We start from the raw sequence: 14,026 nt of genomic DNA, 5'->3' as shown, positions 1-14,026 counted from the left end.
GCGGACGTGCCGTTTCAGTGGCCGGCATGGCGAGGCTTGCTCAGCATCGTGCGTTTCTTGCGGAGGGATTTATTCGTAACGATGCTTCTGGGATTAGTACTCAGCGAGCGTTTCGGAGACGATTCGAACTTGGTCGACATGATCGTGTCCCAGGTAGAAAAACTGTTCATCTATGGGTGCCAAACTTTAGAAAGGCAGGTTCGCCACTGGAAAGGAAACCTACTGGCCGTCCTTCGGACTGCAACAACGCCGGAAAATGTGGCGCGTGTGAGAGTGTCTGTGCAGCAGTCACGAATGCGTTCAGCCGTTAAACATCCAGCTGCCCCGGCATTATCTGATAGGAGCGTAAGAAGAATTCTTCATAGAGAACTTCGTATGCACCCGTTTAAATTGACGGTTACCCATGAATTAAGTGAAAGAGATTTTGAAACTCGCCGAGCTGCGTGTGAGAAAATCCTTCAATACATTCCACCTGGCGCTTTGTTTATTTCTTCGGATGACATCCATTTTCACTTATCAGGAACTGTAAACAAACAGAATTTGGGCTACTGTGCTGCAGAAAACCCTCGTGAAATTCATCAGCGACCACTACATAGCCTTCGTGCGGCAGTTTGGTGCGCCGTTGCTGAATGCTTTGCGTGGGGACCGTATTTTTTCGGAGAAGGTGGCCACACGCTAACGGTTAATTCAAACCGTTATTGTCAGATGCTAGAGACCTTCCTCCAACCTACGCTAAACCAGTTTATTACAGATCATGAAGATCGAGAAGTGTGGTTCCAGCAAGATGGAGCAAGATCCCACACCTCTCGGCGTTCTACGGAAATGTTGCGCGATTTGATTTCTGGTCACCTTGTCTCTTTACGAGGAGACATCGCGTGTCCCCTAACGTCGCCTGATTCATTCCCTTGCGATTTTTTCCTTGGCAACATTTAAAGGCTCTACTGTACAAACATCGCCCCACAACATTGCAAGCACTTAAAGAGGCCATCACCCAAGAAGAGGCAGCCATTCCAAGAGAAATGGCTCGAAGATGTATGGAGAACTTTCGGGAGAGACTTTGTCAATGTGTCAATAACGGAGGAAGTCATTTAGGAAATATAATTTTTAAAACCAAACAATCAAAAATGGCACAGTATGTATTTTTCATAAATAAAAGTAATTTTTCTCAAAAATATTTTGTATTCCTGTGACAACCTATTAAAATGAGGGAGATTTTATTGCCGGACTCTTTATACAGGATGTACACAAAGTTCTGGACCACTTTCAATTGCTTATTGCACAAGAAATAAACATTGTGCAGATGTCATACATATTGCATTTTGAAGAGAAACTCTGAAAGATTTTTTTTTTTACAGTCATTCTATATGCGAACCATGAGTGACCCGGCAGACGTCAATACGGTTATCGAATTACTGCCACACCCGTCCCAGCATGGCATCGTCAACTGTAGCAGTCGCTTCCCGTATTCTCTCCCGGAACTCTGTTACACCACGTGGCAGAGGCAATACATACACCAGATCTTTAATGTGTCCCCACAGACAAAACTCACGCGGAGTGAGTTCTGAAAAAAAAAAAAAAAACTTTCAGGGTTTCTTTTCAGAATGACTTACGTGTGATATGTTATCAATGTTTGGTTCTTGTACAACAAACAATAGAAAGTGTTCCCGGACTTTATGTACGCCCTTATAGACAGTCTAGATACTCGGTGTCGTGTACACCCTCGAATGCTTTGTTAGGATCGCGGATTGTGCAGTGATAATAACTGACAGTGTAAGAAATCGAACTGAAAGTAGAAGACAGCGTGTTTTTTTCAGCAGAACTCACTGTTACTTAATGTTTTATGGCCAGTTCTTCTATGGTCAACTTTTTCTTGTTATGATTTTTATATTCGGAACTTCTACCTCCCCACAAACACGATGCTGTTTGAATATCTTCAGTCAGTTGTAACGCTGTAACGCTTTCTCCGTTGCCCACATCTTTATAAGTGATGTTTACCAATAGCAAAAACAAAAATGACACAAAACTGACGAAGATTTTTTCATGCCGCAAAAAGAATAACGGGAGGCTATTTCTACAAACACGTCAAAACTACGAAATATTGCGCAGTACTGTCTATTGTTGTCTTATACTCCTATTGCGAACGGTAGTCAATAGTTCTGCGATTTAGTTGCAAAAGCGTGTCTATAGACTCAGTTGTCTTTATACAGAATCACTCGATTGTCTATTGAGACTGTCTAAGAAACAAAAATCGCTCGACTTTGTACACTAGTGTGTAAAGGGCATTAGATCTCTGCCTTCGTAGCGAAAACGTCGGATCTCCATACTGTGAAACTCAACATGCGTTTCGACTGATTTCTTTGCCTTGCAAAAAACGAGTGGATGTTATACAGAACGGTCGAAAAAGAAAGGAGTGCTAGTTCTGCAAATTTCGCAGGAGAGCTTCTGTAAAGTTTGGAAGGTAGGAGACGAGGTACTGGCAGAAGTAAAGCTGTGAGTACCGGGCGTGAGTCGTGCTTCGGTAGCTCAGTTGGTAGAGCACTTGCCCGTGAAAGGCAAAGGTCCCGAGTTCGAGTCTCGGTCGGGCACACAGTTTTAATCTGCCAGGAAGTTTCAAAGTTATTGTTGTTGTTGTGGTCTTCAGTCCGGAGACTGGTTTGATGCAGATCTCCGTGCTACACTTTGAGAGGCACCCTCATGCCTTGCTCATACTGTGGCATCAAGCAGTCAGGCCTGCAGGATGAGTGGTCTGCCAAGCGAGTGGATTCATTCTTACTTATCAAGTAACATGAACTCTCGTACTCACAATTAAGTTACAAATTATCCTCCTGTATGAATAATACGCAACGGAAATGCACATCTGACTATCAGTAATTCACGGAACTCTGACTGTTCACTACGCACTGGCAATACCACATTTTCTTTTTTCTTTTTTTATTTACCGGCTTTTATCAACACATGGCCATCGCACTGAATATGAGTGGCGCACACATTATAAATTCTCGATATCATGACAACATACAATTCGAAGGAAAAGGCCACCAATCTTTTTCTTTTCACTATCTTATTTATCCCGATAAATTCTCTAACCTAAACACACAAATTCTATAACCTACAACAATAACACATGAGAAATTCCGCCCAGTGGGCATGGCTTTACATTGGTGATTCTCTACCTTATGGTCTCGTAATTATTTAACGCTACAGTGCACTTTCTGGATAGGATGGTGGATCTTTTGCTATATCTCACACTTCGACTCTCACAACCATCATCACGAAACTTTTCTCCAGACCGAGTGCTACACAAGGAACACGCATATCCCACTACCTCTGAAACTACCTTGCTACTCTCCCATGCAAACAACACACACCCAAATTACATGACATACACCACACTACAACATGAAATACAACACAGGGAATAGTCACAACATTATCATTTTCAGCTTTCCCACTTCAATTAATATTTATCCCAGTTCCACACGACACTGCCCCACTTCGTAATTCTACTTTCCTACTATGAACTCTGGAGATATATGCACGTCTTCCTGTGCAATGCAAGCCAAGTGGCGTTTCTGGATAGACGGCTGAATCACCTTGCTTCTCTCTCAGAGTATTATAGTTTGAATCAAGCGTCGCACGGAAACATATCACGCAAAGTAATATTAAGAACGTATTCATCACACACGCGAGTCCTCAACTGATACCATGGACGAGTACTTCTCTTCATCCTTTGTCTCATACACAGATTGAGACTCACACAGTACTCACCACGTGGAAGTACTCACCTCTAAATTCAAGTCCTGAACACGCTACTTCTTAAATATTTCCACTTATAGTACACAGGCTAGTAATTCACCTTAACTTAAGCACACGGAAGTATTTCAACTTATTGCTACACGTGGTTTCATTGTGACCGTTGGTCACTTCTGAAGATTACTACGATCCCATTAATATTACCTGCCTGACATTTAATTCTCCCCACAAAAGTTCCTGAAATAGAGAAATTATTATTTCAAACTACTCTAAATATTCCACATGCATACCATGTCTCCACTCTTTTGTCTTTACGGAGCACACCTAAGACAGGTCTTAACAACACCAGATCCAGCGGCAGAGTGCTGAAACATGGCCGTTCTGCCGAAGTGGGGGAGCACCTTGCTACCGTATTGGTCAGCCACATTTCAGGCACTCAAAGCTCAGGTAAGTTTCATCTCTTTGGTCCCACCAAAGGTGGCCAAAGGATCGTCTCAAAGATGATCATATATTCACATTCACTATCTGCGGTTAGCAGATGACAATACATTCATTCATTTCACAGATCTCATCAAACTGGATGTAGGGATTTATTTTGTGAGATTGCACATGTGATCAATTAAATAAATAAATTGTCATTCTTTCCCACACTGGTATCCGGCTTCACTGTATTAATTGAAATTGAATTATTATAAGAAAAAAATGTGTTGTTCTGACAAAAATAATGAAGTATGTTGTACCTATTTCCAATGTCGGGTGGTACTGTACCCTTTCACTCTATCCTGTGCAATCTTCTTCATCTCCCAGTACTTACTGCAACCTACATCCTTCTGAATCTGTCTAGTGTATCGATCTCTTGGTCTCCCTCTACCATATTTACCCTCCACGCTGCCCTCCAATACTGAATTGGTGATCCCTTGATGCCTCAGAACATGTCCTACCAACCGATCCCTTCTTCTGGTCAAGTTGTGCCACAAACTCCTCTTCTCCCCAATTCTATTCAATACCTCCTCATTAGTTATGTGATCTACCCATCTAATCTTCAGCATACTTCTGTAGCACCACATTTCGAAAGCTTCTATTCTCTTCTTGTCCAAACTATTTATCGTCCATGTTTCACTTTCATACATGGCTACACTCCGTACAAATACTTTCAGAAACGACTTCCAGACACTTAAATCTGTAGTCGATGTTAACAAATTTCTCTTCTTCAGAAACGCTTTCCTTCCTATTACCAGTCTACATTTTATATCTTTTCTACTTCGACCATCATCAGTTATTTTGCTCCCCAAACAGCAAAACTCCTTTAGTACTTTAAGTGTCTCATTTCCTAATCCAATTCCCTCAGCTTCACCCGACTTAATTCGACTACATTGCATTATCCTCGTTTTGCTTTTGTTGATGTTCATCTTATATCCTCCTTTCAAGACACTGTCCGTTCCGTTCAACTGCTCTTCCAAGTCGTTTGCTGTCTCTGACAGAATTACAATGTCTTCGGCGAACCTCAAAGTTTTTATTCCTTCTGCATGGATTTTAATACCTACTCCGAATTTTTCTTTTGTTTCCTTTACTGCTTGCTCAATATACAGATTGAATAACATCGGGGAGAGGCTACAACCCTGTCTCACTCGCTTCCCAACCACTGCTTCCCTTTCATGCCCCTCGACTCTTATAACTGCCATCTGGTTTCTGTACAAATTGTAAATAGCCTTTCGCTCCCAGTAAAGTATATTGCACTATATACTGAATGAGCGTCAGTATTTCAAAAGCTCTCTCTCTTCCACATATTGTGCAAACGATCAGTACCTGTCTCAGACGTTCGGTATTATTGCACAATAGTCATTATGGTGCAATAAATATTGAGCATCTGAGAAGCCCTTTTGAGTTCCTCACACGTTCAATAATACAGTCAAACCGCCAGTACGCTGAACACGACATGAGACTATTGTGTTTGTCAGCTAGTTGTCAATAAATATTGATCGTGTACGGGCCGCTTTAAGACGTGAGCACAGGGGGAGAGAGGTCGCCAGTGACTCACCGAGGAGGTGGGTTTGGCAGGGGGCCGGCTTTGTGAGGGGCAGGGGTGGCGGGTATTTCCCTGCAGCAGGCTATATCGTGACGTCACAAATCAATACGGCACGGCCGGTATGCAGCCACGCCCCTCTCAGTCAGTCCACCTGCCCCTGGTGGGAGAGAGCGACGCCTGCCCTGTCCTGTCCTTGAACGTGACGCCAGCTGACGGACCCTCCCAGTCGTGGACTCACCCCCCTCAGGAGGCGGCTCTGTTCGCTCGAGACGTAGGTTAAGAAAGATCGTTACAGTCACCGTGTTTACATGCGACACATCTTCCGAAAGACGAGCACCTAATTTCCGAAACATTGCGCCTGGAAAATAGCTGTAATATTTTCTCATATGGTCAGCACAAACGCTTTTTTCTTCATAATCTAATATTTTCGCTTCTCCTTCACTATACAAAAAGTCCCTCCGTTCATATTACCCGCAAAATTTTTAAAAAAGATAAAACCTGACAGGCCAATCACGTTCCAAAAGAGGTAGCATTTACATGGTAGCAAAAATCTATTGCGGAATTGGAAAGCCCACAACTACAAGCGAATTTCCAGAATCAATGTTGAAGTGTTTACACGATCACCAGGAAGTGGTATTGGGAATCGGCTTACGATATCCGGTTTTGTGAGCCCCATGCAAACGGGGTGAATGACTCTTCTGCCTAGAAATATACACCCATCAAAGAAAGTTTTGCATCACCCTGTTTCCCGAAACTCCTGAAGATCGACGTTGAGTTTGGATATTGTATCACAGACACAGTCCCTTTTACTGTTCATAGATGTCAGTAAACCCACCCAAAGATGTAAAGAACCATGCACGAGCAGCGCCTATTAGATTGAGGGGCTCCGACAGCCGATCAGTTCCAGTCGTTGCACGAGGAAGGTGGTACACGGCTCGTGTTGACTGTAGCTCGACCACGCCTAGACGGTCAGTACCGCGGTTCGATCGCGTCCGCATTGTCACTTTGAGCCAAGAAGGGCTCTCAACAAGGGAAGTGCGCAGGCGTCTCGGAGTGAACCAAAGCGATGTTGTTCGGATGTGGACGAGATACAGAGAGACAGGAGCTGTCGATGACATGCCTCTCTCAGGCCGCCCAAGGGCTACTATTGCAGTGGACCGCTACCTACGGATTATGGCTCGGAGGAACCCTGACAGCAACGCCACCATGTTGAAGAAAGCTTTTTGTGCAGCCACAGGATGTCGTGTTACGACTCAAACTGTGCGCGATAGGCTGCATGACGAGGTCCATCACTGCAACCACGACACCATGCAGCGCGGTACAGACGGGCCCGACAACATGCCGAACGGACCGCTCAAGATTGGCATCACGTTCTCTTCACCGATGAGTGTCCCACATGCCTGCAACCAGAGAATCGTCGGACACGTGTTTGGAGACAACTCGGTCAGGCTGAACACCTTAGACACACTGTCCAGCGAGTGCAGCAAGGTGGAGGTTCCCTGCTTTCTTGGGCTGGCATTATGTGAGGTCGAAGTACGCCGCTGGTGGTCTTGGAAGGCGCCGTAACGGCTGTAAGATACGTGAATGCCATCCTCCGACCGGTAGTGCAACGACATCGGCAGCATATTGACGAGGCATTCGTCTTCATGGACGACAATTCGAGTCCCTATCGTGCGCATCTCTTGAATGACCTCCTTCACGATAACGACATCGCTCGACTAGAGTGGCCAGTATGTTCTCCAGACATAAACCCTATCGAACATGCCTGGAATACACTGAAAAGGGCTGTTTATGGACGACGTGACCCACCAACCACTCTGAGAAATCTACGTCGAACCGCCTTGAGGAGTGGGACAATATGGACCAACAGCGCCTTGATGAAATTGTGGGTAGTATGCCATGACGAATACACGCATGCATCAATTCAAGAGGACATGCTACTGGGTACTAGAGCTACCGGTGTGTACAGCAGTCTGGACCACCACCTCTGACGGTCTCGCTGTATGGTGATTCAACATGTAATGTACGGTTTTCGTGAGCAATGAAAAGGGCAGAAATGTTGTTTATATTGATCTGTATTCCAGTTTTCTGTACAGCTTCCGGAACTCTCGGAACCGAGGTGATGCAAAACTTTTGTTGTTGTGTGTACGTGGGTTCATCTCAGAAGGGACACTGAAGCATCCTCACACGGGGCGTGTTTGTCATCGTGAAGCACGCCAGACGTGATTTCGGTTGGTTGAGTCTTAGAAACGAGCCTTTGCATCAAACGGAACGTGCTCCTGAACGAGGTTTGCGACCGCAGCGGCAGTTGTTAGCTGTGTCTGGCAACGGAATCACACAGCCTGCTTGGGAAAATAGACAGGCGTAAAATTCCTGCATTAGCTCTGTTAAAACGCACATTTCCTCCCTTGTCCGTATGCCAGTTATGTTGTGGTGTCCGTAGTATACTGCTTGAACGTTTATGAGAGCGACGAAGTGCAAGGACGGTCTCTTGGAGGAAGAAACGTCCTGTGAACACGTGTCCGGAAATGCATCACTGCCACGGTAAGTGACAGTACCTCTGACCACGTGCCGTGTGTTGCTCGCGTGTTGCAGGCTGTGTGAACGGCGCAGCAGAATGGTTCCGTGTTGTCGTCGGGAACAGGCGGAGTGGTGTTTCTGTACGATCAGGTAGACGGAAACGGTCGAGAGGCAGCACGGCCATACCAAAACAAGTATCGTCACAGGCACCAACCACATCACACAACATTTCAAGCCCCTCTTGGGCGCTTTTGTGATCGTGGGTCCTTTCATACAGCTCTCGACCGTTTCGATCTGCCCTGCCGTACACAATGACTACCACGGCCGGTTACCGACACGAACAGTGGACCATTCTGCCGCTTTCAGTAAGCTGTGACAGTCAAACAGCCTGAAACACTCGAGGATCACACTCCATATGGCAAGACGTAATTTCATTTGTCAGCGCCATCTACAATGGCAAATATAGCGAGACAAACTTCCAATTGAGGGGTTCAGAAGCAAAGAAATACAAGTGAGATTTTCCCAGAAAATTGAGTGGATCTAGAGCATGGTAAGCCATGTCATATGGTTGTGGAAAAGTGATACAAATCCAACTCTGTGCTGCTCGCTGACGAATAAAAAGAAAATTAGCTATAAGACGTCACGAAATAATTGGCACAAAAGGGACACCCGTGCACTTGTATGTGAGTTTCTCACGTATGACCTAATAACAGCTGTCAGAAAAAGCAGAACTCCCACGAATGCCATTTTGTCAGTTCTGCACAACCAGTATCCAAAAATTAAGCTTCCTAAATACAAAAACCATCTGTACATGCTTCCATTTATCTTTCTTATCCATAATGGATTCTTCCGCTTGCTTACGCATTGAGGAAGGACACCGAGGAAGGTTCAAATGGCTCTGAGCACTATGTCACTTAACTTCTAAGGTCATCAGTCCCCTAGAACTTAAAACTACTTAAACTTAACTAACCCAAGGACATCACACACATCCATGCCCGAGGCAGGATTTCAACCTGCGACCGCAGCGGTCGCACGGTTCCAGACTGTAGCGGCTAGAACCGCTCTGCCACCCCGGCCGGCCACTCAAGAAGAACAACTAGGAATGACCCATAAACGAACTTGAAGCAGCTGATAAAAAAGAATTTCCGCAATTAGATTATGACTAGACTTATTTTGCCGAACAATTTTGAAATGAAGTATCAAAAAAATGCATTATGTTCAAATAGGTTTGTTGATTTTTTTGTGTCGTATATGATCTATATAACACTTTTTATGATCCGTGAGAAGGGGGAAGTGACCCAGATGGTGCGAAATATTTTCAGTTATGGGATAATGAGTTAAACAGCATCCTTCCTTATTTTGTTCCACTATTGTAAGCTACAAAATGCATGGTGCTCATGTAGCAGTACGCACGAGAGTCGTTCGACAAGTAACACAACATAATTTTCTTCTGCAAGCAGGCAGCCGGCCGAAGTGGCCGTGCGGTTAAAGGCGCTGCAGTCTGGAACCGCAAGACCGCTACGGTCGCAGGTTCGAATCCTGCCTCGGGCATGGATGTTTGTGATGTCCTTAGGTTAGTTAGGTTTAACTAGTTCTAAGTTCTAGGGGACTAATGACCTCAGCAGTTGAGTCCCATAGTGCTCAGAGCCATTTGCACCATTTTGCAAGCAGGCTGGTCTTATTCTGGATTTCAATACACCGTAGTATTCCCCACTCTTCTGGTTACAAAAGCTCTCTGTCTAGTGCCTCACCGGGAGTGCCTGAGCGCCCTCACGGCGCCACAGTCTACCGGCCGACGTCGCAGCCAACGTCTTCCTACATTAATAGCCTCCCCATCATCCACGTATTGCTTCCCAAGGAGTGCGTCCTTCATTGGGCCAAACCCGGAAGTCGCAAGGTGCGGGATGCGGGCTGTAGGGTGGATGAGGAAGAACGGTCCAAAGTCGTTTTGTGAGCTGCCCTCGGGTGCGTGAGGCCTTGCATTGTCACGGAGAAGGTGGTGTCTGATTGTGATCTGTCGATCATGTCGAATGGGCAAACGCACCTTCCAGTACTGCAGGAGTGACAGGGGTGGCGGCCGGCAGCCACTATCCAGATCGGACAGGTTAGCGTCACCTTGTTGCCATGGTTACATACGCCTCGCCCAACGACTCACCGTGCTTTTGTTCCCTGTCGCGTCTCCGTAGCCATTCTACAAGCGCCTTTGCGTATCTGGAACACTCTGGTTTTCCGCCAAAAGAGAGTGAATGACAACCCTGCTTTGAACTCACCTCTGTTACAGCAGCCATTTTAAAGTCTGCGTGTAGCGCCGCCAAGTCTCTGAATTAATGAAACTATAGCGGGTGAAGTGGGAATAATTTTTTCAACTGAAATTGACCGAGAAAAAAAGTGTTGCATTACTTACTGAAAGCCTCTCGTAAGTGTTTTCGTATAGCTCTAAATAGCAATTTTATAGTAACTGAATTGACAACAACAATTAGAATAATGACAAACTGCCTATTGGCTTCTGTCTCGGGTTCTTCGGCCGACGTTCATCTAATGATTTTTCTGACGTTTCGCCAGCACGTGTGGCTGGCATTGTCAAAGCTTCACCCTCCATTGCCGGTGGTGAAGCTTTGACAATGCCAGCCACTCGTGCTGGCGAAACGTCAGAAAAATCATTAGATGAACGTCGGCCGAAGAACCCGAGACAGAAGCCAATAGGCAGTTTCTCAACAAGTGGCCACGAAAGCCTTAACAATTTTGAATTAGAATAATAAAACATTGTAGAAAAACACAAGTCAAACTTTCCTTAATACACAATATTCTGAAAGCAAAAAGATGCAGGTGAATACAGAGTTTTACGAATTGTTATACAAAACTGATCATTTATGTCAGTTTGTTATTCCAACAACCAAATACAAACAATATTTTACGTCTTAAACACACACAAAAAAATTGAAACTTCACTTTGCGGTCTCAAGACAATTCTTAAACCTCGTGAACTTTAATTTCACTTTCCTCACAACTGCAAGAAGTTAATTATACCACTTTGCTTCCGATCCCCTCAGTTGTCTTGTGCATAAGATAGAAATTATTTAATCATTTTCACTTTTTAGTAAAGCCCTAAGGTCACTGATCACTGTTTGTATTCAGCAGCAGGTACCTTGCAACATGTGAAATACAAGATCTGAAACAAGACAGTGCAAAATTTCTTGCTGGAAGTTCGTAGATAAGGAAAGAAAAAATCATTTTCTGTACTTCATGCAAGTGTATGTATCTGCGTGTGTGTGTATGCATGTCTGTGCAAAAAGTCATAAACAATATGTATTTGGGCCTTGCCGCAGTGGATACACCGGTTCCCGTCAGATCAGCGAAGTTAAGCGCTGTCGGGCGTGGCCGGCACTCGTATGGGTGACCATCCGGGCCGCCATGCTCTGTTGCCATTCCCTGGGAGCACTCAGCCTCGTGATGCCAACTGAGGAACTGATCGACCGAATAGTAGCGACTCCGGTCAAACAAAACCATCGTAACGACCGGGAGAGCGGTGTCTTGCCGCAAGCCCCTCCTATCCGCATCCTCTTCTGAGGATGACACGGCGGTCGGATGGTCCCGATGGGCCACTTGTGGCCTGAAGACGGAGTGCTTTGTTTTGGGGCTTATGTATCCCATAATTCAATAAACACTGAGTTTCGATTTTTTAAATTATTATTATATCATCAACTTAAATAGTTAATACAAGATGTAAATTGGAAATGATTTGACACTCGGCTATGTGTTAGAGGGAGGCCGACACTGTGTAGAGGACGCAGCTCTCTACTTTCTCTGGTCTATGACGAACAGTGCTGTGTCTTAATGCTGGTAGGAGCCCGTGTTTGTTGTCGTTAAATAGTTTGCAATTTGTATTCAGGTGCCCGCAAGAACAGACATCACTTGTATGATTCAACAGCCGCATTTCTCTATATAGAAAGAAAATATTCAGCTTTCAGCTGCACATGGAAATTGCATTAAAGGCAACGGCGATATGTGAAAATGTATGCCGCGCGCAGATTCGAACCCGGTTGCTTCACTCCTCACCCGCGCGACTGCTACGGTCACACGTTCGAATCCTGCCTCGGGCATGGATGTGTGTGATGTCCTTAGGTTAGTTAGGTTTAAGTAGTTCTAAGTTCTAGGGGACTGATGACCACAGATGTTAAGTCCCATAGTGCTCAGAGCCATTTTCTTCACTCCTCACGAAGCCCGAACTCCCAGAGGCCACACACTAGAGTTGACATATCCTCCATTATCCGCTCTCTGCTAGCAGCTATTCAAATAATGAATATCAGATGTTTCGAGAACCACGCCACCACGAAAACAAAAGACGGTCACATATCGCAACATCAGAACGAAGTACAGGACACGAGGAAAAAGTCGATCCACAAAGCATGAAAACGAAAATACATTCCTTGTCTGTGAAGTGCATTGTATTACTACCGAACATCACTGCGTAGGACAACGTTAGAAACGAAGTAGGAAACAAAAAGTCGTTGTAACTGTAGTAATTTAACAGTGTTTATCATAACTGTGTAAGACCTTGCCAAACAGATTTTTAAGAATAAAATAAAGCAAAACACGTATGGTCCAAATAAAATTTTTATTACGGTACTAAAACACGGTATGACTGTGGCCACGGAAAAGAGTCATAAGCAAGGTAGATAACGTGCACTTTTGAGACAGTTCGTAAATATTTTGGAACTGAACAGAAAACATGTTGACTCCTTGCACTAGCTCGAAAGTGGCATATTCCTTCAAATGGTTCAAATGGCTCTAAACACTATGGGCCTGAACATCTGAGGTCATCAGTCCCCTAGACTTAGAACTACTTAAGCCTAACTAACCTAAGGACATCACACACATCCATGCCCGAGGCAGGATTCGAACCTGCGACCGTAGCGGTAGCGCGGTTCCAGACTGAGGCGCCTAGAACCGCTCGGCCACAACGGCCGGCTGCATATTCCTTCCTCTCTTTTGAACTACGATGGACGCACCGACCGTCTTCTCCGGTGCTGGACATTGCGAGTTGAAAAATCCGGAGCGTCGCAACGACGAAAGCGCTCTTGAAAAGAAGGCCGGCTATTTCCTTTCCTATTCTGTTGCTGACCTGCGAGAGGAAACTCTCCGGTCAGTAACGATCTCACAGTCGACGTGACGTGGTACACCAGTGTCTCCCCCATTGTTTGGTAGCGAGCCGTGAGAAAGGCCGGGAGTTTTGTGCGCCGACTAAAGTGCTTCGCGGGTTGCCTGCCCTGCACATATCAGGGGCTCCCCGCGCCAGCTACGATCCGTTCAAAGCATGTCTATTACAGGTACGGGAACGCAAATAGCGAATTGTTCGCCAAATACGGCTTGTCGCATATTGGCCAATGTATGGCCGAAAGGGCTTACGATTATATTCAAATTCTGTGACTGTGTCTGAAAAAATTAAAATTATGTTTATTGACCTACCACAATGGAGCAACAGCAAAACAAAATCATAAAGTTATTTATTTATGAGGTATATCTCGGAGAATGGATTAGTTGGAATGCTGGGGAAAGCAAAGGAATGAAAACCAGAAAAAGTATACTTGAATTGGCCTTCCAGCTAACAAAACACATACAACAAAAAATCTCTTTCTTGGGGGTCCAAAATTACGCGTTACAAGACAGTGATCAAGCCAGAAGCACTGTATGCAGCAAAAAAACTAAACATGAATTTTAAAGGCCAAA

At 44.9% G+C, this 14,026-nt stretch overlaps 1 non-coding gene across 1 annotated transcript; it reads left to right on the top strand.

Moving 5' to 3' along the window:
• Positions 1-2,511: 2,511 nt before the first annotated feature.
• On the top strand, positions 2,512-2,586 carry Trnas-uga (transfer RNA serine (anticodon UGA)). Its single transcript has one exon. It is a non-coding gene; the product is annotated as a tRNA-Ser (tRNA).
• Positions 2,587-14,026: the final 11,440 nt, after the last annotated feature.

The sequence above is a fragment of the Schistocerca nitens genome, chromosome 10 (genome assembly GCF_023898315.1).
Source record: "Schistocerca nitens isolate TAMUIC-IGC-003100 chromosome 10, iqSchNite1.1, whole genome shotgun sequence".
NCBI lineage: Eukaryota > Metazoa > Arthropoda > Insecta > Orthoptera > Acrididae > Schistocerca > Schistocerca nitens.
This window is presented reverse-complemented; position numbering and strand designations above follow the sequence as displayed.